General features: G+C 37.8%; 1 pseudogene; it reads left to right on the top strand.

The window, feature by feature from the left end:
• LOC123596883 lies at positions 1 to 27,429 on the top strand (annotated as a pseudogene).
• Positions 27,430 to 27,960: the final 531 nt, after the last annotated feature.

The raw sequence follows: 27,960 nt of genomic DNA, 5'->3' as shown, positions 1-27,960 counted from the left end.
ATGGATAACATTGCTGTGAATTTTTTATACATAACTGTTTGGCAGCGCTTTCTTTATGGTAAATTACTTCAGGTAAAATTACTGGATGAGATGAATAAACATGAAAATTTGGGTTATGCATAGTGTAGTCTGTTCTACTGTCAGCAACAGATAAGAATGGATATTGGCAATCTTGAAGGAATTTTTAACCCTTAAAATTATTTTACAATTGATTGGGAGATAAAATACTTCCTTGTATTTGCATTTCTTTTTTTTTTTTTAATCAAGCATGACTACTATTTTACATATTAGTAAGGTACTTGTGTATGTTTTCATATTTTTCCACTGTGGCATTTATCTTATTTTATTAATCTGTATTTGTTACAAAAGAGGAAACTTTTTCATATTTATTACCAATATGTAACCCAATTATTTATTTTTTAACCAGTGCTGCTTATATTTTGCTTTTATGTTTTTATTAATTATATAGAAAATTCTGTTTACATGGCATTCTCCAGATTTCTTCTGCCTTGGACCAGCTAGAGGTTAAAATTATTAAAAAGTAGCTTCAAAAGGGAGAGTTCAAATTTCATTACCTAAACTTGGATTTTTGATTCTTCAAGATAGGCAGCAATATTTTGCAGCAAGAAAGGCAAGATTGTCAAGAGAGAATTTTAGAGAATTTATCATCTTCTATTTGGCACTGGACTTTAAGGATCTACATAAAGGACCATGTGTCTAGAAAAAAAGCTAAAAACAAAGCCTGCCCAGGGCCACCTCTGTAATTTTCATAATGAAAAAGCAGGTCCCTTGATCAAATATCATGACAATATCAAGACAGTGACAACCGGGTATTAAACCAAGTATGTGACCCTGTACAACTGCACAGGTCACATGCCCATGAAGCCAGCCTTGATTCTGCCTTTTCTGACCTTGTTGGATTGCAGACAGAAGGAACATTAAATATACAGAGGCAGTTGGTCACAGGTGTGCCACCATCTCTTCTCTCTGCCTCAAAGTACAGTGCTTGTTTTGTAGGTTCCGGGAAATTCCTAGTCTCAGGGGATTATCTTCCCCCACATACATTCACATTTGGAATTAGGGATAGAAATGTTCCTCACCTGGCTCCTCAACAAAATGAAGGGAGGTCACATGAAGGGAAACTCAGCTCACAGCTCAGTCAGGCAGAGTAGCCTTTAGGAAAACTCCTAGCTTTTCTTTTGGTGTTAACAGGACCTCTTCATGCCTTCACGGGGAGCAAAGAAATTAGCTGAGTTGAGAGTCAGCATGGTGGCCAAGGCATCAGCTATATCTGCATACTCCTGTGCAAAGGAGAGAGTGAAGGAAGAGAAAGCCAGGCAAAGCTGCCCTGTCTCCCAGCAGGTGAGTAGTGGGAAGAATCTAGCAGCTGTATTTTACAGGTGCTTGTGGAGTGACCATCAGGAAAAAGGACATAAAATGCTGACTACAATAATTTCTGACACAAGTACTTCCCATAACCTCTTATCTAACAAAGAAGTGATAATGGAAAAATAAATAGATCAACGTCCTAGCAAAAACTTTAAGATACATCTTCTGAATAATACAGTAGTTACAACTCTTTTGGCCAAAAACCCTCTTTGCTATTAGTAATGTCAGCTGACAACTCCCCAAACAGACCACCAAATTAAAATGTTGATCAAAGAAAGCTCAGCTGATTAACTTATTAGAGTAAGGGAGAGCATCACCTTAAGAGACATTCAGTTTCTTAAAAGGGGAAGATGGGAAATAGTTATTTTTAGGGTTTAAGGCTTTGGTGGTTGAAGTTAGGTGTTTAGGGCTTGAATCTGATTTGGACTGGGTACAGTTTTGGATATCATGGTTTAGGTTCTGTGGACAAATAAAGGTAAGGATCTTAGATAAGTGTCCCTGAGTTACTAATATTGGGATGAGTGATCTCTTTGCCTATTTGAACCATCTATTGTCCTCAGAAGGCTGCCTACCTAAATAAAACTGTTGTTCCAGAAAAAGTCTGATAGAGCGCATTCCTTTTAGATAGTTGCATTTTGGGGAAGATCCTGAAGCAAACAATGAAGTTATTTACTGTTTTATATCTTTATCTTTTTGGAAAGAATTTTCCAGAATAAATAATACTGGAATGTTGATGGAGGCAGCCTTCATATTTAGTCCTGAGAGTTAGGTTTTGGGGCTGCAGGTTATCTCAGTCCTCACTAGACTCACAAAAGTAACGTCAAAAGAGTTAGATTTGCCTCTTATGATCCGGTAAGAGCAATAGACAGTTTAAAAGTGATTGTCAACTGTGATTAACATGGCCAGCCCTGGGCAAACTTTTCAAGAAAGTATAAAGTTCTACCACTTCTTGAAGTAACTTTTTAGTCTTATGTTGTCCTCAACTTCTTGAATTTTCACCTCTGTTCCAGTTATACCATTTTCCTCATCCACCAAATTCTTAAAGACCCCTTCCCCAAGGCTTTCCTATAAGAAACTGAACAGAAGTCAATAAGCCTCCTTTGAAATTAGAACTCCTTGCTCTCAGAATATCTATTTAGTAGCTGTTGTACGGCTTTAATAAACATGTCAGAAAAATATGCACATACCTATCTACTTGCTACAGTTTGTGCTATTAAACGGAAAGTATGACATGCAGAATTCATGTCTTTGGGGAAGATGAATTACTCGGTAATATGTAGCATACTTTCTAGATGTATTTATTAACTGCATAACGGATTGAATGGTAATTGCCTTCAATATCTTTAAGTTTGGATTTGCTCCTTTTGGTTTCAGTTGGCTTAAATAAAATATTGAATTGGTGTTTTCAAACCAAGGTAGATTGGATTAAATAATCATAGTTCATCAACCACTGTTCTATTGTTGTTTAGTGTAATGTTGTGAGAAAGTACTGAATTGATAGTGAGAAAACCTTGGTGTTAGTCTTGATTCTGGCACTAATGGACTGCAGGACTCCATATATCACTTAATTACCCTAATTTTCAGTTTACTTCTCCATTAATTGAAGAATTATACTAACGGGTTTTTAGAATTAATGCCAGCTCAGTCTTCTCTGATAGATGATTCTAAGTTGTACACCATCTCTCATGTGAACTGCTTAGAAAAGTCTGTTTTCTCACATGCATTTGCCAGTCATCTGTGCTAAGTCTGAAAGGTCATTCATCACACATTGCTGGTTTATCATAGTTATTTCTGTACACCTGCCTGAAGTGTCTACAATAAGCATTTTATAGCATGAGTTTTTAAAACACTCTAGACAACATAGGAAGACTCATTTGCCAAGAGCAAACTGAAGAATTTATTGAAATCATGACGATTATTTAGGAACCAGGGAGGGACTGTTGATTAACTCTTCAGATTAGTTACTCTCTCTCTTAGCTCCAACTCAGTGAACATAATCTATTACAGAAAGATACTTATTTTCAAAAGTGGTAATAATTGGGGATCGAGGGAAAGAGTTGATTAACTCCGAATATTATTCTGACTCTCAGGTATGGCTCAGATGAAAATGACATTGCATTGATATAAAATGCTCTTGTAAAATTTTAAGGTAAAGGACACTTACCTTCTACATCACTATAAATGGTAATAGTAAATATAATGAAATACAAATTTCAAAACAGAAGCAAAATTAAACTTTAGATCCTCTTTATTTTACTACAGCCAAGCCTCAAACCAGGAGCAGTAAAAAGGGGAGAACTTTATTGCTACTCACTGTTCAACACTTCTGGGCCATGTTTTATTTTTTCTTTTTTACACTTCATCTGTCTTTGCCCTATGTTAGGAGGGAAAGGTTTGAATAGAATTGAGCTTCCTATGCTATCTAATATAAATTCACTAGGTCATATAGATCTAAACTCTGCACATATAATGTATGATAAACTACTTTTTAAAAAGGAGTTGCATATGTGTATATCTAACTCAAACTCTGGCACTTTCTGTGTCTAGAGCCCCTCACAGCCTGGACAATCATGAGGTAGGAGTTAATGAGCAAGGAGAGAGACAGATGCTCCTGCAATGGCACAACCAACAAAGTAGTCCAGAGCTGGCCTTTGAGCCCTCCAGGCTCCTGGTAACCAAAAACACTTCCAGATGTGGCCCATTCCCATTTTGCAGCAATAATCCTCAGGCATTCTCAGTAGCCATTCCCACTTAAATTCTCCTTCAACTATTTTGGGCTTCAAAGGATTCTCACAGTGTGTGGGCCAATGAGCCCCCAAAAGACACCCTTATCTTTTTTGCTGTAATTTTGGATTTATTGCCATTTCTTAAGCCATTTTTAGGGACCAGGAACATAAGAGAGACAAGCTGCAATGTGTTCAATCCATCATCTTGCAACCATGGTAATCAAATAGGTAGATATAAAGCCAAAATGTCAAGCTGAAGGGCAAATAAGTATGCAGAGAAATTCTCTGTAGTAATAAACAGAAATCTTGAGTTAAGGCAAGAGACTTGGAGCACAGCAATGACAGGGAAAGGGGTGCTGTGGGACAGATGAGCGTATGGGTAAGTGATGGGTATGGCACACTCACCATCCACCTCACAACACCCTAAATCATGTCACTCAAATGAGGAGATAAAGATATTAGTTAAACAGGCTTAAGATAAAATATTTTATACATAATGAACACATTCGTAAGTAATGTCAAGTATAAACCCCAAAATGTCCTCTTGCTCGCCTATCAACCATGGTTGAAATTAACATCCTAAACACTCTCTGTAGTTGGCGGCCTACCCAAGCATTTTACCCCTCATGTTTCCCTTCTCCTTTAAAGTTGTTTTGATTTTACAATGGCATCTAAGTAAGTGTAAATACAAAGAATTTGGGAGGGCTGTATTGTAGGGGAAGAAGCTATGTATTCTCTATAAGACTCTGCCTTATTTTTACTCAATTAGTTCCAATTAGCTTGAAAGTAACCTATTTACTGCACTGGGCAAAAATAACCCAAATAGATTATTGGAAATTTTCAAAACCAAAATATCCAGCTTGTATGTATGTATGTATGTATGTATGTATGTATAAATAAATAAATAAATAAATAAATAAATAAATAAATAAATAAATAAAAGATAGGTAGATAAATGAGTGTTTGATTTTGTTACAAGGTCAATATTATATCTACCTCTATATCTACATGTGTTTCTGCACTACATCTATCTATAGCTATATCTATATATTTACTCTTAACTTGATTTCCATACATAAACCTATCTCACATGACTGTTCAATTATCTTTTTTTTTTTGCCAGAATAATTTTTAAAAATCTATACAACTTTTGAGAAAAGGACTTTTTTTGGTTGAAGAATAAAACATTTTTTACACCCCCTCCTCCAACATAGTACACAGATATTCTAAAGGAAATCATATATTGAGATGTTGGTTTCAAGCAGAGATGCACTCACCAATTTCTTCAACACGACTTCTAGCTAGAAAGTATCATAAAGGATAAAACAGAACTTGTACCTTATGTTTGGATGAGCAAAAAAGGTTTTGCTTTGAATTTTATGCCAAACAAGAGTGATGGAAAAGTCAATATTTTTTAGGATTCTTTAGTACCATGGTGAATACGACCGATTTCCACATACTTCAAAGAAGTCTAGTGTTTAGCCTGTATGTTGCCCTAAAGATGTTTTTTTTCTGTTCTGTAACATATTTCCAAGGGTAATTTGAGTGAAAGATAAACATGCACCCCCCAAAACTGTGAAGATACATCTTTAAAAGCCTCTTTCACTACTTCTACTTTTCAAAAGGTTATAAACAAAGAAGTGTCAAAAATTTTACTCAGTTCATTAATAAGGGAACCAGTAAGATGTTAAACCTAGTTCAAAGCAGACTTCAAGAAATGAAGATTTATGTAGTCTGTCAGTCACAGTAACGCTGAAAATCATTTGCAACTAGATATAAAACTGATTAATGTCATGTATGGCAATAAACCCTAATATTTGCAGTTACTTTTTCTTTTAGATAGATATAATTTTTACATTACTGTTGGACAAGAATCCACTCTAGTGATCCCAGTCAAGAAATGATTTCCCAAATACCAGTTTTCTACAAGTTAACCTATATCCCTACAGAGCTGTAAAGTATGCTAATCAATAGTGAAAAGATAGTTTAATGAAGACAACCACTCCTAGAAAATTAGCTAATCCTCAGTAACGTTGTGTGTCCTATTCAGTACTCAGCATTACACTGGTAGGACATCCATCAATCTCTGCATCCTATGTCCATGTCTTGGATAATTTTTCTTAAAAGTGTCTATGCTTGTGTGAGCATACAGGTTGGGGCAGTTGAAGGTAAGGCAGCATCAGGAATATTCCACCAAAAGACAGAAAGAGTTAATATTCAAGTTTTGACACCTAATATAGTATTTTTGAGATGGTAACATGGCAAACAGTTTAAAAGCAAGGCTGTTTCCAGAGAAATTCTTTTATCTATCCACTTAACTTATCAAGGAGAGGTCTGCAGAATGTGATTGTTGAGTGTCGCCCAAGGAACATTCCAACAAAGAGAAATGGAGTAATATCCACCACAACCTACAGCCCTGGTAGATTAATGGGGTGACAGGAGACAGAGCAGAAGAGGCAGATAGCCAGGTGTATGGAATGGGGGATGAATTGCTTTCATTGAGAGGAATACCAAGACCCCAGAAGTTTCTGCTAATTTCTCTTCAGGTGTCCTGATGGAGTCAGCATGGTAGGGTATCTCAAACGTCCCCAAGGGTGGCCATATAGAAAAGAACTCAGCTGTACTGTATACACAGGCACAGAGAGGGTCTGTATTCTTCTCATTCAGTGCTGCCTTAAAATTAATTGTTGTGGCCAGTAGTAGGATGTGGCAGTTCTCGCATGCAGGTAAGGAATTTCTGTAACTGTACCTGGGCCTGGGGTAGTTTGGGACTCAAACTCAGATCCCAGCAGGCTCCACAAACAAATCTTGAGAGACAAGATTTTCAAGGACAGCTGTCAGCACCCTGACTAAGATGAGAAAGGGCCATTTTCTAGCCACAAATTCAGCAGAAGGTAGCAGCGGGTGGCTTGGAGGGGAGAGGCTAAGACCACGCACATGACAGCAGCTGATACTTCAGAGGGAAAGCCAGGGATGGAGGGGTGGGATGAAGGTAGGTAGGATACTGCATGGCTCAGAGACATTCTTTTCTTTCCCAAAGACCAAGCCCTTGAAGCGTTAACCCTCCTGCATGCACCCAGATACCATCCAGGAGAGAGCAGGCGAGTGGAGTAGATTTCTGAAATTTTATCCAATATTGTCTGACCGATCACTTAAAAAGATTTAAATATGATTCGAACTAATTTTACTGGATGAGAGGTTTTTGTTTTGTTCTTTGTTGCTATTCTTTCTGTCCAGGCTTATTTGGGTGGATACATGTGATAAAAATCAGATAGCTAGGGAAATTAATCTGTGTTTCTTCATGTAGTTGAACGTACTGAAATACATATGCAATCCTACTACGAATCTATTGTTATTCTCTGGTGCCCTAAACTTTGAGTTTTTCTTGCAAACAAAGGAAGAAAGGAAAGAAGGGAAGGGAGAGAAGGAAAGAAAGCACTAGGTGCTTTTATTTAGCTGGGGCTGGATGGGGTGGGGGGGCAGGGATCATCCCATTTGTTTGTGAGCCTTTGCAAGTGTCTCCTGCTCCTTCAAACTGAGTAATCTGCACCATCCTCTTCATCTGAGCACAATAAAAACTTGCAACCACACCAGAGTTCCCTCCGAAGTGTGAGGAGAAATCAGAGACACTCTGCCTGTGTTCTTGTCTGGGATTCCCAAGTGGGACATACGTGCAGAAGCCCCAAAGACAGCGTGAGGGACCCCAGAGTCCCTGGCAGAGTGGGAGATGGCTCTCTGAATGCCGCACCCTTGAGGAATGCTGAGGGGTTTAACTTACTCAATTGTGGCTCAACTAAGGCAAATATTTTGTAAAAAACTGTAGGCTGGGTCACAGGTAGGGGCTTAGTGACATAAAGCTGCTTCCCTGTGGGACCACCGCCCTGCCCTCATCCAAGCCATCTAAAGGTACCACCTGTGCCAGGCAGAGATGAGAAGCCCACCGGTGGTGACAGCATGTGAGAAGGGGTGCAGAGACCACCAGAAATGCAGAACAACACAGAAATAGGGGGGACAAACGGAGAATTTTAAACCAGAATAAGACTGAACCACAGACCTGAATTAAATGAGAAATTGATCACTGCACTGTATAGAAATTAAACCCAGAAAGGACCAGTTTAAATTAGCAATTTAACAGTGAGAAGATAGTTCTGAATCAGACTTTAAGAAATAAAGAATAAGGGGCACCTGGGTGGCTCAGTCGGTTAAGCGTCCGACTTCGGCTCAGGTCATGATCTCAGGTCCGTGAGTTCGAGCCCCACATCGGGCTCTGTGCTGACAGCTCAGAGCCTGGAGCCTGCTTCAGATTCTGTGTCTCCCTCTCTCTCTGACCCTCCCCCGTTCATACTCTGTCTCTGTCTCAGAAATAAATAAACATTTTTAAAAAATTTAAAAAAAAAAAGAAATAAAGAATAATACTTTCTTTTTTCACACCCCAGTTTGCCACTGGGGTTATAACTATTAAATATCTATCTGTTCATGTGTACTACACATTAAAGTAGATGAAATAAAACCTAAATTCTAGTTCAGCTGCTTACTTCATTATAGCCAACACTGTATGTGTGATACTTTTCAAAAACATGAGAATGCCAAGAGGAAGCCAAAACTCATTATTGTATCACTATCTGCCAAATATTTTAATTTGGAGATTTTTTTTTTATTCTGATGCTGAACAGTGTGTGAGAAACACTGGCCACAAACGAAAACAAAAACCCCACTATAACTGAGAGATAATTGGTTTTGCACTAAATTGTAAGAAAGCCCAGCTTATACCTCAGAACAGAGATGATGCTAATGAAAGAAAAGAGAAAGAAAAAAAGAGAAAGAGGGTAATTTAGCAGTTAGAACAAAGCAGCATGGAACTACAAGTAAAAATTTGATTGGCTGAAGATCATGCCTAAAACTTTGAAAATTAACACCCCAGAGTATTATTTTTTATTATGCCTTGAAATGCTGTTTTTTTAAATCACAAAACTATATAAACAAAAAAAATTCCCTTTTCCACTGCTGCAAGTAGCTGATAAGAATGGAATTTCTCTTCCCACATACGGTAGGCCTTCTTGCTTTAGTGGAAATGTAAATTTCTACTTTGTGTAAATTGAGTCATAATTTGTTTTATTGTGTTAAAATACGCATAACATAAAAATTATTATTTTAAAGTGTACAATTCAATGGCATCAAATAAATTTGCGATGTAGTACAACCATCATCTCTATCTGGTTCTGAACGTTTTCAATGTTGCAAAGGGGAACCTCACACCCTGTAAGCAATTATTCCCCAGTCCCCTGCCTCCAGCCCATGACAACTACTAATCTACTTTCTGTACTTATGGGTTTGTCTTTTCAGGATATTTCATATAAATGGAATCTTACAAAATATGTGCCTTTGTGCCCATCTTTTTTTACTTAGCATAATGTTTTTAAAGTTCACCTATGTTGTATTATAGATCGGCACTCCATTCCTTTTTTTGGCTGAATAACATTGCATTGTGTGGATATACACATTTGTTTGTCCATTCATCCATCGACAGACATTTGGATTATTTCCATCTTATGGCTATTGTGAATAGAGTGATTATGAATATTTGTGTACCAGTTTTTGTGTGAGTACCTGTTTTGAATTCTCTTGAATAAAAAGCTAGGAGTAGAATTGCTAGCTAATGTGATAACTCTATGTTTAGTGTATTAAGAAACTACTAAGCTGTTTTCCATATTGCTACCTGCAATGCATGAGAGTTCTAATTTCTCCATATTTTCACCAAGACTTGTTATTTTTTTATTATGATCATCTAACTGGATGTGAAGTGTTATCTCAGTGTGGTTTTGACTTGCATTATCCTAATAGCTAATGATGCTAAAAATCTTTTAACGTGCTTATTATCCATGTGGATATTGCCTTTAGACAAGTGTCTATTTAAGTCCTTTGCCTGTAATTTCAGTTGGATTTTTTGTATTTTTGTTGCTGTTCCATACAACTTTGAACAATGAAAGTAAATTTGAAGTCATCTTGACAATTCTCCAGTGTTTTTAGTGGAAACTCCACACGCTGGCCAAGAACAGGTCACTCCAAACTCTGGGCTTTTAAGACAAGATGAACATGGGGTCAAGAAATGGGAGCTACTGGGGATCCTGGGTGGCGCAGTCGGTTAAGCGTCCAACTTCAGCCAGGTCACGATCTCGCGGTCCGTGAGTTCGAGCCCCGCGTCGGGCTCTGGGCTGATGGCTCAGAGCCTGGAGCCTGTTTCCGATTCTGTGTCTCCCCCTCTCTCTGCCCCTCCCCCGTTCATGCTCTGTCTCTCTCTGTCCCAAAAATAAATAAACGTTGAAAAAAGAAAAAAAAAAAAAAAGAAATGGGAGCTACTAAGGCACCAAGACTTGATATTTACACACTAAATGGAAAAGCAGTACTTCCCAGTCCAAGCCCTTTACCACAGAAGACTGACACATCCTGACTCTCCTCCCACAATCCCCTCAAGTCTAAGTGTGATCTGTATGTGATGAAAACATTCTGCCTTCGGCAGTGGGCGGCAGGAAGGAGCATGGCTCCTTTCACATGGACCTTGCTCCTGCAGCAGCCATGGGAGCCCTAGTCTTGTAAATGATGAGACTAAGACAATGGGAAGCTATAAGACATGACCTAAGTTCACCCAGTTATTATTGTACCTGGGGCTCAAAAATGGTGTCCTGTCCCCTATGTGTTCAAGCTGTCCTTAGCCATAATCTTCTGTATGCCACATCATAAAACCAACAAACGTTTTTAAGATAGCTGACTGGAATTAGGAGGATCATTTGTCATATTAAAATAATGATGACCACCTGAGGCTATCTTAAAAACTTTAAAATTATGAGCATGTATTTTGACTTAAAAACAATGTTTCAGCTTTAATTAAGGAATTAAATGAATGCATATAAAACATCCAGATCCATCAAATATGTAAAATATGTAGTTTGAGACCATTTGGGGTAGAGATAATTACCAAAGAAAGTGCAAATCATAAATGGATTTTAATGAGCCCAACCTAAATACGATTTAAAATATCTGACAACATAAAATAACAGGGGAGACCAATTTATGCTATAATGTATGTAATATGAAATGTTAGAAATTAGTTCACTCTTGGGGCGCCTGGGTGCTTCAGTCATTTAAGCATCCGACTCTTCATCTCAGCTCAGGTCTTAATCTCAGGATCGTGAATTCAAGCCCTGCATTGGACTTTGCATGGGCATGAAACCTATTTTTAAAAAAGGGCAGGGCACCTGGGTGACTCAGTCGGTTGAGTGTCCGACTTCGGCTCAGGTCATGATCTCATGGTTCATGGGTTTGAGCCCTGCATCGGGTTCTGTGTGCTGACAGCTCAGAGCCTGAAACCTGCTTCATGTTCTGTATCTTCTTCTCTCTCTGCCCCTCCCCTGCTAGTGCTCTGCCTCTCTCTCAAAAATAAATAAACATTGGAAAATAAATTAAAAACAAAAAAAGAAATTAGTTCACTCTCGTGACCTGTTTTTAAGTTTATTTATTTATTTTGATGGAGAGTGAGTGGGGAATTGGCAGAGAGAGAGTCCCAAGCAGGCTCCATGCTGTCAGCACAGAGCATGAGACTGGGATCAATCCCACGAACCATCACGAGATCATGAGCTGAGCTGAAATCAAGAGTTGGTCCTTTAGCCCATGGAGCTACTCAGGCACCGCTTCACTCTTATGACCTTTAAAATGCTCTCAAGCCTTTTTGTTTAGTTTTTTTTTTTTTTTAATTTCAATTAGTGATAAAGCATGGATGAGAGACACAAAATAAGTGAAAAGCTTAAACTCACTATTTAAAAAAAGGTTGATCATGCTCCAGAGACTAGACTTCTTTTGGCAAGGTATTAAGTAGACTGCGAGGAAGCCTGGTTTGTCCCACCCAGGGCTCTAAAGCCAGTTTTGCTGCTCTGTATCAATCTGAGTGCGTAGGGAACATCAGAAACGGGAGGCCGAAGGTCTAAAGCCACTGAGATGGGAGATAAAAGATGGAGCTAATCAGATGCTTAGATGGTCCTGGAACCAAAGCATGAATTTAGGATGAAAGCACACAGCTATTTCAGTCACAGCAAATAGAACAGAGCATGACCTTCAGGCTGGGGAGAGAATGCGCCAAGCCCCAAATTTCTTGGAGGTCAGGGATTATAGATGAAGGACCGTTGATAAAAATACGGACAGGAGTAAATTGCCTTAGTGCTTTGTGACCTGAGAAGTATATTTGCCCTGCTTTTCTTTCCTGTGTAAGAGAGAACATCCTTTATCTCAGCTACCAGAAAGCATTCTAACATTTTCTCCTGGAATCTCCATTCAATTTTTTTTCCATTCAATTTTTTTTTATAATTCGAACATAACCAACATATATTGTTCCATTTATATTAGAAAGTCTTCAATAATTATCAAACCATTATTCTTCATCTTAGACTTTGTAATAACATGAGTAGTTCAGTAGAATTTTGGGACTATTCCAGTATTCCCAGTTGGTATCTTCCCTTTGATGGAGAGGGGCATAGTGAAGCAGCAAGAGAAGCTATCGAGACTGCTACATGCGAACTGGAATGCCTTGGGAATCACATTTCTTCATGTTAGATAGTTAATTTGCCTTGAAGACAGGAAGTAAACTATGTAGGAATCAATTTTCCATTGGACTCTTATAAATTTCTCCCTATAGATAAAGCCTACCATTAGTTTTAAACAATAGGCTATACTTCCTAAATATAAAATATGTTTTCATTTGATATCTGGCAAAATGAAAGAAAAACCATGCAGAAATTAAAATATGGACACATTTATTTTGCTATGGAGAGTGGTATAATTCATTCATATATTTTTCTATGCTACCTTCTCAGACATTTTTTTTTAATTTTTAGTTTTAAGTAGTTGTCTTACGTCCAATTTATTGAGCCAACTCTAATTGACAGATATTATTATTATGTAAATCTCCCTGCCACTTCTCCACGTGCCATCTAAAATATAGTGCAGGGGAGAGGTATACAGGATATGAAGTGCTGATAGTAAGGCTTGTGTGATGTGACAATGTGTTCCTCAAAAAATTATGTAGTAGATATAGCATGTCATATGCCCAAATACAATGTTTATTTATTCCTTGGTAGATAGAAACACAATTTGTTCAGATATCCAGCTTTCAGCAAAGTTGATCCTTGCTCTAGCTCAGAGGTGAATCCTGATTTATCTAAAGTTCCCACACTGTCCAATGGGAATTTCTGTGATGAGAGAAATATTCTATGTCTACGCTGTCCAATATAGTAGCCATTAGCCTCATGGGGCTATTGAGTATTTGCAATGTGGCAAGTAAGACCGCAAAACTAAACTTTAAATTTAATTTAATTTACTTACTGTCAATTCATTCATCCATCCATTCATTTTAAAAATTACTATGAATTTCACTTTAATAGACACATGTGGCTACCAGCTTTTGCATTGGACACCCTAGCATAACCAATTATGATAATCCCATTGCCATTGCCACTAACTGGATTGACATAAGACATTTGACAAAATGTTGGCCAACAGATGGGAAGAGAGTGTTGTTGGCAAATGGTATTGTTACTGCCCCCATTAGACAATGCCTTTCCCAGCATTGTTGCATGGAACCGGGACACTAACCTTTTCATACCACGAATAATAATACCACGGCAGAGCAAGGATGCTCCTGCATGACCTTGAGACTTCCAGTAAATGAGATAATGCATTTTTCATATAGCTTAAGCCATTTTGATTTGTGTGCCATGTTATTTGCAGAGGAAGCGTCATCACTCATAGAAAGCATCTTCTTCGTTACTTCATGAAATTGTCAGAGAAAGTATTATTTTTAATCTTCGAAATTAGAATAGGCTATTGTTGGAATTTTAATAAAGACAACTTGTATATAGCATATACATTTGATTTGGTAAAGTAGAGTACTTATGTAGTAACAATAATAGTAAAGATCAGAGTTGTGAATGTTTCCTATTGTCTAAACTGAAATTCACCTTAAAATCTTATGAAAGGGTAACACAAGTGAAACATATATGCTATTTTGAGGATAAATAATTTGAAATTAGAAGATGTTAATGAGGTCAGACCGCTCATTAATTATGGGGATATGTCTCAATCTTGGGTCTTTTTTTTCCCAACAAAATACTTCTTTTTTAATTTAGATTGGTTGTCTCTGTAATTATCCTTTTTGTTAGTGGCTTACAAGAAGAAAATAAAACTGAGCATTTAAGTATTTGTGTTTGTAATGGTCTAGTTGATTTTGTTTCCAACATATCGCTAGCTCTGTTAAAAGCAGTCCATTTTTGAGTCAAGTATGGCAGGAAAATGTCATACTTGAAGAGAAGAACAATATCTACTTTAATTATATTAAACATAAATCAGAAAAAAAGGGATAATTGAAGAAGTTGGGTTTCAGAAAATCTATAAAAATAAAGGATATAAATGTGTGAAGTTGCATGCAGTGAGTGACTCACAAAATTTCACAGCTGAGAAATTGAAGAGACCTAACATTTACTACTATTAAAGGTAATTATTCAAATCATAGGTCTTACAATATCTGCTATTAGTTGCAAATGTTTAGGTAGAATTTAGAAAGTGTGCTTAACAATGGAAGCAACAATTTTGTTTTCATATCTTCTTGCATTCAGAGTAGGAACTGTTTTCCCTGGCCTTTGCGGGGGGGGGGGGGGGGGGGGCATCAAACAGCCTTTGAACAGCAGCAGAGGCTCCTTAGTTTAGGCGATTTGTTTTTAGACCCTAGAATGGCTTGATGAGGCAGACTTTTTATCTCCTTTTCTAAAGGCATTTAAATATTTGATCATCTTTTGTCTGCAAAGTGTTTTCACTTCATTATGCCCTACATGAAGATAATGCAATAGACTAAAAAAAAAAAAAAAAAAAGAAAAAACCCCACAACTATTCAAAGTTCTTCTAAGCTTTATGATTTTTTTTAACTGATCTCTGTGCCCAATGTGGGGCTCGAACTCACAACCCTGAGATCAAGAATCACATGTTCTACCGACTGAGCCAGCCAAATGCCCCCCAACTTTTATGATTTTATCATTTAATTGTATCATTATAAATTTAATGATCAATGTATTCAGATGATATTGGAATTTAAATCTTTTAACCCTTCTGTTTTACCCCTGAGAAGATTTACTAATTTAGCTCACAAAAAACAATTCCAAAATGCAAATGTGAGAATGACCCAAGTGAGACTGGATGGAAAAGGAACTGTTACTGTTAAGAAACTTATCTCTAGATATCACTAAGGTACAGCAACACTGAACAAACATCTATTAAAAAATTATAATAATTATGAAATTTTTATTCCAAAATATTAAACATTTTTTTGTAATGTTTATTTATTTATTTTGAGAGAGAGAACGCGAGTGGGAGGTGGGGCAGAGAGAGAGAGGGAGACACAGAATCTGAGCTGTCAGCACAGAGCCCTACGCGGGGCTTGAACTCATGAGCTTTGTGATCATGACCCGAGCTGAAGTCAGACACTCAACCGACTGAGCCACCCAGTCGCCCCCCAAAATATTATATATTTATATAAATATGGTTTCTATTTTTATACTAGAATAGTGAAAATGATATAACACATGGCATCCATTAAACTGTTATTTTGTGCTAGGCACCAAACTAAGTTTTTTATGTGCTAGGTACAAAGCTTAGGTTTTTAGTTATCTCATTAAAGTCTTATGCAATCTGATGCAGTAGATACTAATCTTATACTTATTTTACTAGTAAATAAACTGAAGATTAGAGCTAAACAATTCATTTACAATCATGAATAATAGTGGAAAAATTGGAGTGATTTGGGTTGGCCTTATTTGTTTCCCTTCTTGTAGGGATCACCATCCTGTTTCTGCCATTGTCTAGTATTAGAAAACAGGGATTTCCCTTTTTTCTCTCATTTTTCTAATGCATACTGGAAAAGCAGGGCACCTGGGTGGCTCAGTCGGTTAAGCGGCAGACTTCGGCTCAGGTCATGATTTCGTGGTCCGTGAGTTCGAGCCCCGTGTCAGGCTCTGTGCTGACAGCTCAGAGCCTGGAGCCTGTTTCAGATTCTGTGTCTCCCTCTCTCTGACTCTCATGCTCTGTCTCTTTCTGTCTCAAAAATAAATAAACGTTAATGCATACTGGAAAAGCAAGTCAGGATCCTGTGTGGAAAAGAAGGGAAGATTCTGGGGAGGGGGGGAGCGGGTGTGGAAGATCATGATCTCACTGTGAATTTCAGCCCCCCATCGGGCGGTGTGCTGATAGTACAGAGCCTGCTTGGGATTCTCTCTCTCTCCCTCCCTCTCTCTCTCTCTCTCTCTCTGCCCTCCCTGGCTCATTCTCTATGTCTCTCTCTCAAAAATAAATAAAGATTAAAAAAAAAGAAAATCATTAAAATTGTTTATACTCAATTTCAAAGCATTTATAGATTTCTTAAAGCTCATACATTGTTGCTTTAGGATGCTAAGTTAAGAAACCCAGATGTAGCATTTATGTATCGATTCGGTAAGAATAGGGCCAGTATATTTGTTCTTCTCCTCCCCCTCCTGCGACAAATCTCTTCCCAGAGTACATGATGTTAATTCTAGTTGCCAATTCATTCATTTGGTGACACCTGTAATAATGATTTATTACACCACTCAGCTTCTGGGCAGGGCCAGATGTATATCACCCTGGTCATGCAACCCCTTTCTCTGTGAGTGTATAAACTTTCAGGGAATAGTGCCTTGCCTTATGCCTAGTGTAAATCACTCAGATGGTATTATAGCCCTATTTCCTTCTGTTTTGTCCTCACTGGATTTGGAAGCAAATGTGAAAACAGCTTAAAAAGTCATTTACCTGTTGTAAGTATAGCTGCTTAAAACAGGAGGGCCATCTTTTATAGTTATGAGATGTCACAATGACTTTATTGGGGAGACAGATTTAATCAATGTCACTGATGGAACTGTATTAAATAATTACACTTACTCTTTTGACTTTTTCTCTAGTTGGCACTTGAAAAAGCTATCCTTTTGTTCTGGATCACAGTGGAAATCTTTTGTTATAGTGAGAAAGTTAAAGGGTTTTTCTTTGTCTTCATTTATTTCTCCTTTGCCACTTCTTTATACCTTTCAGTGTAGGCTTAATTTATACCAGTAGATGCATACTCATTGGATTAAATGCTTACATCTTAAATTAAAAAAAAATTTAAGTGTTTTATTTATTTTTGAGAGAGAGAGAGAGAGAGAGAGTTCAAGTGGGGGAAGAGCAGAAGAAAAGGGAGACACAGAATCCAAAGCAGGCTCCAGGCTCCCAGCTGTCAGTGGCAGAGCCTGATGCAGGGCCTGAACTCACGAACCATGAGATCATGACCTGAGCTGAAGCGTTGTAGGTAGAAATCTCAAAATAGATTTAAATATTTGGAAATCAGTGGGAAATTTTGTTCCCCTTCCCATTTAGAGTCAAGAGAAAATAGCAGTGTAGGGACATATGGCTGATAGGACCAAAGATAACCTCCCAAAGACTTCTGTGCTCTAGAATGGCATGCAAGCTAATAAATGGCACATAACTCATGAAAGAGTGGCTGAAGTTGAACAAATGAAGAGGTGTTTTAGCCAACATCCTATGCCTCAGTTGACTTCTCTTCTAATCAATGTTTTGGTACCACATAAGATTCCATCATTCAGAATTTAGGCAAGCTCCTGGGGCAGGGGCGGGGTGGGGGTGGGGGGGAGGTGGCAAAAAGATCCAAAATTGCCTGTGTTTAAGATTCTGGTTTTTTTATACATTATTAATTTGTATAAAAACAAAATTTTATTTTTGTATTCCAGGGTTGTGGATTTACTAATATTTAATTCATTCACTTAGTGTAATATCTGAAACTTATGAGTTAATTTGTAATTTTTACAACACAATGATGATATATGGCTTGATACCTGGATATTGCTAGTCAATTTATGTATCACTTCTGGGTTTGAAAGTTAACTTAACATATGATATTTAATGTAAATATACACTTTTAAATGACTGAGTCATAATTGTGATATTCTGGTTATGACATACAATAATGTGTGATTACATCCTTTACCACCCAATTGTAAACTCCATGACAGTAGTAAGAATGACTGCATCCTTAGCACCTAAGAAGGTTTCTGGGTGTCAAATAGGATTGGGTGAATAAATACAAAAGTATATATATATCAAAGATGTGATCCAATAAGAAAAAAATATATGAATGGTATAAACCAAGTTTTCCTTTACTTCTTGTTTTACTTTCCTTTTGAAAGGTCAGGAAACTCACCTTGGGTATTTGTTTAGGTAAAAGAGTGTGCCTGACTCTTGGGTCATATGCCCTCAGAATCGTGCTGGATGAAACAGACTAATAAATTAATTTCAATGTGGTTAATAAGTAGGTTTACATGTTACAGTCCTCTAGTGACTTCTGAAGATTGTTTCTAACTGAAAGTAATGTCTCTAGTATATGAAAAGTGTGACTTGGGGTGCCTGGGTGTCTCAATCCATTAAGTATCCAACCATTGATTTTTGGATCAGGTCACAATCTCAGTTTGTGAGATGGAAACTTGCACAGGGCTCTATGCTGACAGCACGGAACCTACTTGGGATTCTCTTTCTCCTTCTCTCTTCCCCCTTCCCCACTCATGTTCTCTCTCTCAAAATAAATAAATAGACAGTAAATAAAAAGATGTCTTCACTTTTATGTTATATAGAAGTTGTACAATTATATATCATGCTTTCTTTTAAGCATTTGTATTTATTTTTAAAATTTTTTAAATGTTTATTTATTTTTGAGAGACAGAAAGACAGAGCATGATCAGGGGAGAGGCAGAGAGAGAGGAAGACAAGGAATCCAAAGCAGGCTCCAGGCTCTGAGCTGTCAGCACAGAGCCCATCATGGGACTTGAGGTCCTGTGAAATCATGACTTGAGCTGAAGTCGTACGCTTAACCTACTGAGTCACCCAGGCGCCCCTAAACATTTTTTTAAATGCTTATTTATTTTTGAGAGAGAGAGTGTGTGAGAGCGCAAGCAGGTCAGAGAGAGAAGTTAGCAGAGGATCTGAAGTGGGCTCTGTGCTGACTGCTAGGAGTTCAATGCAGGGATCCAACTCACAAACCATGAGATCATGACTGGAGCCAAAGATGGGTCTCAGTCGATTAAGCATCTGACTCCGGCTTGGGTCACGAACTCGGGGCTCATGGGTTCGAGCCCCACGTGCGGCTCTATGCTAACAGAGCAGAGCCTGGAGCCTGCTTCGGATTCTGTGTCTTCCCTCTCTCCCCACCCCTCTCTCTTTTAAAAATAAATAAAGACATTAAGGGGCACCTCAGAGGCTCAGTTGGTTAAGCATCCGACTTCAGCTCAGGTCATGATCTCATGGTTCGTGAGTTCAGGCCCTGCATCAGGCTCTGCCACTGACAGCTGGGAGCCTGGAGCCTGCTTTGGATTCTGTGTCTTCCCTCTCTCCCCACCCCTCTCTCTTTTAAAAATAAATAAAGACATTAAGGGGCACCTCAGTGGCTCAGTTGGTTAAGCATCCGACTTCAGCTCAGGTCATGATCTCATGGTTCGTGAGTTCAGGCCCTGCATCAGGCTCTGCCACTGACAGCTGGGATCCTGGAGCCTGCTTTGGATTCTGTGTCTTCCCCTCTCTCCCCACCCCTCTCTCTTTCAAAAATAAATAACGACATTAAGGGGCGCCTCAGTGGCTCAGTTGGTTAAGCATCTGACTTCAGCGCAGGTCAACGCTTAACCCACTGAGCCATCCAGGTGCCCCAAGCATACACAGTTTTATATGCATACATATGTGGCATTTTTATAGGGTAAGAATATCTGTATCTTGCACTGGATTCCCTGTATAGGCAACAGTCACAAATGCAAGAAAAAGACTATCACTTTTTGTGAATCTCTTGAGAATTTGGGAAAGGAGGATGTGTATGCTTTAAATATGTTGTAAATTAATAAAGGAAAAAAAATCTACAATTTCTGATTGTCATGTTCCAGCTCATTTTTCCTTCCAAGAATGCTCCCTATTCTGCTAAAGAAATGCTGAGTTTGAAAACCAATTGTGTATGATTATATTTCTTCCCACCTGTGGCTCCAGCCTCCCTCCCACCACAGCTTGCCTTCCTCAGGCTCTCTGTCCCAGGGCTACGGATCCGTGTAAGTTCCAGTGTGCTGTGTATCCTCTGTGACCTCCTAACCTTTACAGAGACAGCTTTTTCTGCCTGAAATATTACTTCCACCTCTAGTCTCCAACTGATTAACCCTACTTGTCCTCCAGGATTCCTCTCTGGTGACCTTTGACCAGGACCCTGGGCAAATCTCTGTCGATGCACATATCAAGCTGCATTGAAATAATGTGCCTTTACCTTCTCTTTTTTTCCATTACTGAGTTGCAGAGTTCCTTGAAATCATTTAGAAATTCATTCACCTCCGTAAGCTCACAACCTCACACAGCATCTAGTACATAAAGGGTCAATAGTCTTATTGAATGTTCACAGTTTTGATAAAAAATGAATAGTAGTGACCAAAAGGGTTTAATGAGTTTTCCTTTGTAGAGTGCATATATTTTTAAACAAAAGAAAAATATAAGCTGAAGGAACGAATGACTACTTTTCGAACTGATTTCATGCAGAAAGAAACAAAGTAGAAAGATATCTGGTAATAAAGGAACCTTCCTGAAGCCACTGAATGATTAAATTCCTATCACATAGTTGACACCTTCAGACTTACTCTCTCTTGAATCATTAATCATATGCCCATTTGAAAGTACCTTACAATTCACAGTTTTTGTAAACAGTACAGTTGAAGTTCATAGGAACAGATGGAATTTATATTTTGTCAGCTAACCTAGCAATATTCTCTTCTAAAATTTCAACTTGGCCCAATTCCACTTGCTTCCTCTCCTAATTGTTTTCTTAAGACCAGTGGTTTTCAACGGATCGTATGGTAGATACTGTGATGCTCCAACCACATGTCCCTTCAGAACTGGAGGACTCATTCTGCACTTGCTGTTTGTGCTGCTGCCTGATAGCTTCCAACTACGACACTTTCCTCTGCTTGCCCTCAGCTGGAGGGGGCCCGTTCACCCAAGTCTCACTCTGCTCTGAGGGCAGCCTACATTCATTAGTGGTTAATGGGGAGCTAAAGGCTCTGCCACTTCTCATCCACCTTGAGACCACTCAGAAGGGCCACTTAAGTGTCAGAGGTTCTTGTGGGACTGAGTGACCTTTGCTGAGACTGTATCACAGTGCAACATTTCCCTTTGCCTAAAGATGATCTCACCATCCCTTGCCCCTAAAGGTGCCAATTCTAAGAGTGTTTCCCAAAAAATTCTGGCGTTTGTGTTGATAATAGACTCTAATGGACAAAAATGCAGAAATTAGTTGGGAGACTGTTGTAATCCAGGGAATCAATTGTGATCACAGGTGATGAGAAATATTTGGATTTTGAATATATTTTGAAGTTAAAGACAACAAATGTTCTGATACATTGGGTGTAGTTTGTAAGAGAAAATGGGAATTCAAGGATATCTCCACTTATGTTGGTGTAAGTGCTGGAAAATAGTGGGCATGACCTGTATGTGGGGCTGATATGGGGAGGGGTAATTGAGACTGGATTCATTCTGAAGTATGTTCAGTTTGAGATGTCAACTAGACATCCAGTAGAGACGTCAAGTAGACAGCTAGATTTATAGGTCTGCAGTCTGTTGGAGCACTGTGGATAAGAGGTGTAACTTTAGAAGTCTTCTGCATATACTAATTTTTAAAGCCATGAAAATAGATGAGATATCTGTCAGAATGAGCATAAAGAAAAGAAGAAGACCAAAGACTGAGACTGGAAATGTTCTAATTTAGAGACTGGGGAGAAGAAGAAGAACCAGCAAGGGGGGGGGCTGAGATGGAATGACCACTGAGGTAGGGTAAATCCCTGGAGAGTAAAGTCTTGGAAGAAATGTGGGAAAGTAGATAAAGAAGAAGGGTATGGTAATCTATTTCAAATGCTACCTACGGGTCAAGTATATTGGCTTTAGTTACTTTGATAGTGATCTTGATGACACCATTTTTAATAGGTGATGAGGAAAAACATAATGAAGTGAGAACATGTGAGAAGGGGGAAAACAACACATATTTTCAGTGTTTTACTACAAAGGGGAGCAGAATAATAGGAAAATATTTCACAGAGAAAGTGGAGTCTGAAAACCATTTTTTTAAAAGAGATAACAGTCTATGTACATGTTGATGGGAATGATCCAGTAGAGTGGGAAAGTGATGATGTAAGGTAAAGAAGGGATTATTTCTGGAGCAATGAGCTTGGGCTGAGTAAGAGACAGGGTTTACTATACAAATGAAGATAGCGACATCAAGTGTGAGTATAACAGTATAGTAAAACTAGTAAATATTTTTCATGTGTTGGACATAAAGCCAATGTACACAATTAAAGTGTTACTTATGGTGCTGTGCTTACAAGTTATAGGCTGAAATAGTCTCTATGATTTTGTTAGCTATAAAAAATGTACAATATATTCAGATAAGCCATCTGATTTTTTAAAGTATAAAGTGAAAGAATGTTAAAGATGTAATATTTTAAATTTTTTGGTAGTATTATAATTTTAACATAGCTAAATGATAACCTATCTTCTTAATATGTAATAGGTACAAAGTCAAACGTTGTATATGTCGTTAGAAATGTAACTGTGAATAAAGTGTGTCTTTTCCTATATACTAGTATAAGGCAAACACTATAAAGCTCATACTAATGGAGAAAATGTTGGAAAATATACCTAAGGAAAATAAATATTGCTAATATTTTTTTCAGTAATATTAACAAATGGGACAATAGAATGTTATGTTTAAAGCTAGACCTTTGTGTCATATATCACACAAAAAGTACTTAAATGACTGTTTAGAAGATAATATCTTTCCAAGAATGGGAATTTAATATGAAAACAAATTATAAAAAGTAGTTAGTGTCTCTCATATATCCTGATTTGACTAATTAGTTTTATGTAATCCATTAAAACATCAGTCAGATTACAGTAGCAAATTTGGTAGCATTGGATCATACTACTTACAAATAGGAGCATCTGGCAACCATTAACCTAAGAGGCAATTTTCTTTTCCATAGTTATTATCCACATAAGTTTAAACTCAATTTATGTTATTATTTATATTTATTCAGAGGCAGACTACATGTAAACATGCCCTTCTCTTCTAACTCTCCCTCATCTGTAAAAAAATTTCTACTTCAGTTATGATCTTTGCCCATTTCTCATTTGGATTAAATTTTCTCCATTATCGGTTTGCTGGAAAAAAAAATCTCAGCTACTGTCACTTGCACCAGAGGTGAATGACTACCATTATTAAGTGAAGGGATATTTGTTGCAGCATAAATGCCCCATTTGTTAGACAATGCAATCTGGTCATCCCAAGATCTACCTCTTCTGTCACCATAGAAAAGCTGGGGCTCTGAGAAAGGGAAACAGGAGCTAATGCTTTACAGGTGACGTAAAATTTGCAGTTGGTCTTGACCCGTGCAATGTCAACCCATATCCTTATGTAGATCAACTCCAATCAATTTGTTTGTGTGAGTTTCTGTAAGAGCAAGTGCCCCTTAAGTAACCAAATTCTTGGTTATTTATTCTTTGTCTTGCATGTGGTACAATTGTTTCTGCAATTGCTAGTAAGCAAGGAAGAGTGGTTAACATTATGGTAAAGTGAGATGTCTGAACTCTGAGAATTTTTGTTTCCTAAGAGGTCTTGGTGAGTAGAAGTTACACTTATCATTGCAGAAACAGAGATCTATCTATCTATCTGTCTATCATCTCTCCTCACATATATGATACCCCTGCGGAGGCACTTCCCCAATCTTTTATTTTTAAGAATCCCTGATTACAAAGGTCCACCATTACTAAGCACAAAGAGAAATGGATGCTTGCATTCTAGGCTGAGCACTTTATGTAAAAAAAAATAATAAATAAACAAATAAATAAATAAATATTAAAAATCGATTTTTTGAGTATTTGTGTGATGAGTATTCAAAATACATCATTTCAGATTATTGGATGAATTTTGTATTAAGTCTTTAAGACATTGGTTTTTGTTTAATCCTTTAGTCATGTTTCTGGTAATTGAAAAGGTTCGTTACAATTGAAAAGTCCTTTTAAAATAACACCATACTTTTCTTACCACTGCTGCATGGTCAAACACTGTCAGGCTTCTGGTCTCAGGGCATGTCAACAAGAAAAGAAACACAGAAAATGCTACTCTGTTGGTAAGGTGAAGCATTTATCTATAGGCCCTGAGCAAGCAATCCCAAGTCTTTTTTTTGTTTTACCATTTTTGTAGACTTCCCACTCAAACTAGAGCTTCTTACTCACTGGATAATCTAAATGAGTCATTAATTATATTTGCTTCTTCAACATATAGAAAGCAAGAAGAAGATGATGAAGTTGGGTATATAGCTTGGGTATATAGCTGTTTTTTAAGCAACAAGGCAAAGTTTAAATTACTTACTGCCATTAACATTGAAGACAATGTTGAGTTGGAATTGTATCCCTTAAATAAAATAGCCTACAAAAAGAATTCTATACTTTGCTAAAACATATCTCCAACATCTATTTAGACTGATAGCTAGGGCTATTTTGTTGGTCTCAAAGGCTCATGATAAGCTCTAAAGCTTGTGTAAATTTGTGGGCATAGGTGTGTGTGTGTGTGTGTGTGTGTGTGTGTGTGTGTGTGTATACATGAATACATCCACTAGCATTTGAAATAAAAACTTCTATCACTCAACCATGTAACTCAAATAATATGTATAATAGGAAGCCACCATATGGAAGATTCACACACTGTGGGGTATAAACATCAAACCCAATGTCTTGAAATATTTAAAGCCATATGTGGTAACAAATGTTTGCATCAGTAACCTGGATGTAAACTGAATTTTTGGTGCAGTATTCATATCCCCTGGCTTAATTAACCTGTATTATATTTCTCTAAATTTGACAATATGAAAATTTATGAGTGCATTTCAATGATTTCTCATGTACTTTCCTATAAGTTTCCTATATTTCAGTAACAATATGAACTCAAATTCTTTGGCAGATCACATTTGTTCCAACTGGAAATAAAAATGTTTTCTGGGTTGGGAAAGGCAAGTTGGGTTTGGGACTGAGATGTAATCAGATGATTTTTGACCATGGTTCATGAAACCTTCATTCCCTCTGGTGAAAACCCAGCATGATAAATTGAATCTTGGGACATGGAAAGTCCCATCACATTATGAATTCTGTTGATAGAATGTTGATGACAAAGAGGTTACAGATTATTTAATTAGCACAATGAGAGCTTTTCAGATTATAAATTTATGGAAATATTTTAAACTAAGCCCTATTTTTATGACATTTGTTGTTCCTTCACAAATATAAAAAAAAATAGGACAAAAAAATGCAAAAGACCAATGCAGCTCTAAAAAAGCTGTAGGCAGCCCAGCAGAGAGCTGTAGGGCAAAAATTGCCTATAGAGAAGTATTGTGTAGAGAAATCAACACGAGGCCCTAATATGCTGATCATGCTCAGTCATTGGCTGGGGGCTGCCTAGGGAGAATGTGTATCTGACTCAAATACTGTAATGGATCCCAGAGGTAGACAACTTAGGCTGTTATCTGACTGAACACTATGCAACAGGTTCATTCTTTTTTTATTTAAAAACATATTTTTAATGTTTATTTTCGAGAGAGAGACAGAGTGTGGGCAGGGGGAGGGGCAGAAAGAGAGGGAGACACAGAATCCGAAGCAGGCTTCAGGCTCTGAGCTGTCAGCACAGAGCCTGATGTGGGGGCTCAAACCCACGAGTGGTGATATGATGACCTGAGCCGAAGTCAGACACTCAACCGACTGAGCCACCCAGGCTTCCCCAACAGGTTCATTCTTACAGGTATTTCTGAGAGGTACACATTTATTGATTCCACATTAGTAAATACCAGATTTTTAAAAATGCCATTCATAATAACAACAAACATTATATGTAATAATGACAATAAAGTCCTGCAAGAATTTAAGAAAAAAAACATAAAACTATGGAAATAATAATAGAATAACTAAATTCAGAAGTATACAATGATTATGGATGACAATAGTCCATATAAATAATTACTCTACAACGTCAATGAAATTCTAGTTGATAGCTTAGAAAGATTTTTTTAAATATTTACGAAATATAAGATCTTAAGATATCCAAGACATTCATGAGAAAGATTAACAAAATGAGGAGGCTTATCCTACCAAATATCAAGGCTTATTATAAAGCTGTAATAAATAAAAAAGATAAAAGTCATAGGTCTGCTGGGTGGTAGGGTCAGTGCTTCGAGAGAACATCCCCACAGGAAGACCCGGAAGAGGCTGGCCCCGGAAGAGGCTGGCTGGGCTGCTGAGCCTACTGGGCCAGACAGTAAGAGGCCAGCAGGAAAAACAAGATTCCAGCAGAGACATCAGCTAAAGTGGGTAACTCTAGCCCTAGGAAGACCAGCCCTTAAAAATTGTGGGAGGAATCAGTTCCTGGCTAATGCAAGTCAGAGTCAGAAAGCCAATCAGACACAGGCCTAGATGTAAAGTTCAGTACTGAGGATCTTAAAGCACAGTCCAAGCAGACTGGGATGCTGGGATGATCTTTGAAACTACCAAGACAGGCCTGGAACTTCCTTCCAGCCATGAAGCTGGAGGGAGAAGACTTCTTCTACCATAGCAACTGCAAAAAGCCAGGCATCACAGAACTTGTGAAGCTTATGAAGGAGGCTTACCCAGACCACACACATTTTGAGAAAAACAATCCCCATTATGACCCATACAGCAAAGAAGACAATCCCAAATGGTCCTTGGTAGATATACAGTTTGTTCCAATGATGAAGCATTTCATTACCCTGGCTGAGCTCAAAACTCATCACCGAGCCCTTAAAAAATATGGCTCTCTTAGAGAGGCAAACCATAAAAGAGACTCTTAACTACAGAGAACAAACTGAGAGTTGCTGGAGGGGAGGTGGGTGTGGGATGGGCTAAATGGGTGATGGGGATTAAGGAGCGCACTTGTGATGAGCACTGGATGTCGTATGTATGTGATGAATCACTAAATTCTACTCCTGAAACTAATATTACACTATATGTTAACTAACTGGAATTTAAATAAAAACCCGAAACATTAAAAAAATATATGTATGGCTCTCTTTACTCGCCACTCTCAATTCATCCCCTGACTCTAGAGGAGTTTGATTTTATTTTGAACCTGGAGAAAAAGGAACCAAGTTAACTGGGATACTATTGCTGAAATGTGCAAAACATTACTCCAAAGAAGTTAAGCTTTTAGAAGACAAAAGAAGGTGTAAAGAGGCTTGCTTAGTATGTTCACCTGGGATTGTATACATGGGTGGTTTTCGTGTACCTTTTTCAATAAAACATTAATATCAAAAAAAAAGAAAGTAATACACTGAAGAACTTAAAAATAAACCTATCAATCTATCATATCTTAATAAATAAATGTGTAAAGGATGGTTTCATCATTTAGTGTTACCAGATAAGTGATTTCATTGCATATAGTTTTAGGAAGGAAATGGAGCCATATTCTATGCCATACTTAAAAATCAAATACAAGTGACATCACCAAGATGGCTACATCTGGGCTGTTCTGACTTTGATCTCTCTCACAAGAAGAGTTAATATCTACTGAGGAACAAGACACTGCCGAAACAATCCTAAATCAGAGGGGTGAGGCTGAAGCATCCCCCACACCTCAGAGACAAGACGGATTGCACTAGAAGGGAAGGAGAAGAGGCTACACTTT

This window comes from Leopardus geoffroyi, chromosome C1, assembly GCF_018350155.1.
Source record: "Leopardus geoffroyi isolate Oge1 chromosome C1, O.geoffroyi_Oge1_pat1.0, whole genome shotgun sequence".
Taxonomy (NCBI): domain Eukaryota; kingdom Metazoa; phylum Chordata; class Mammalia; order Carnivora; family Felidae; genus Leopardus; species Leopardus geoffroyi.
This window is presented reverse-complemented; position numbering and strand designations above follow the sequence as displayed.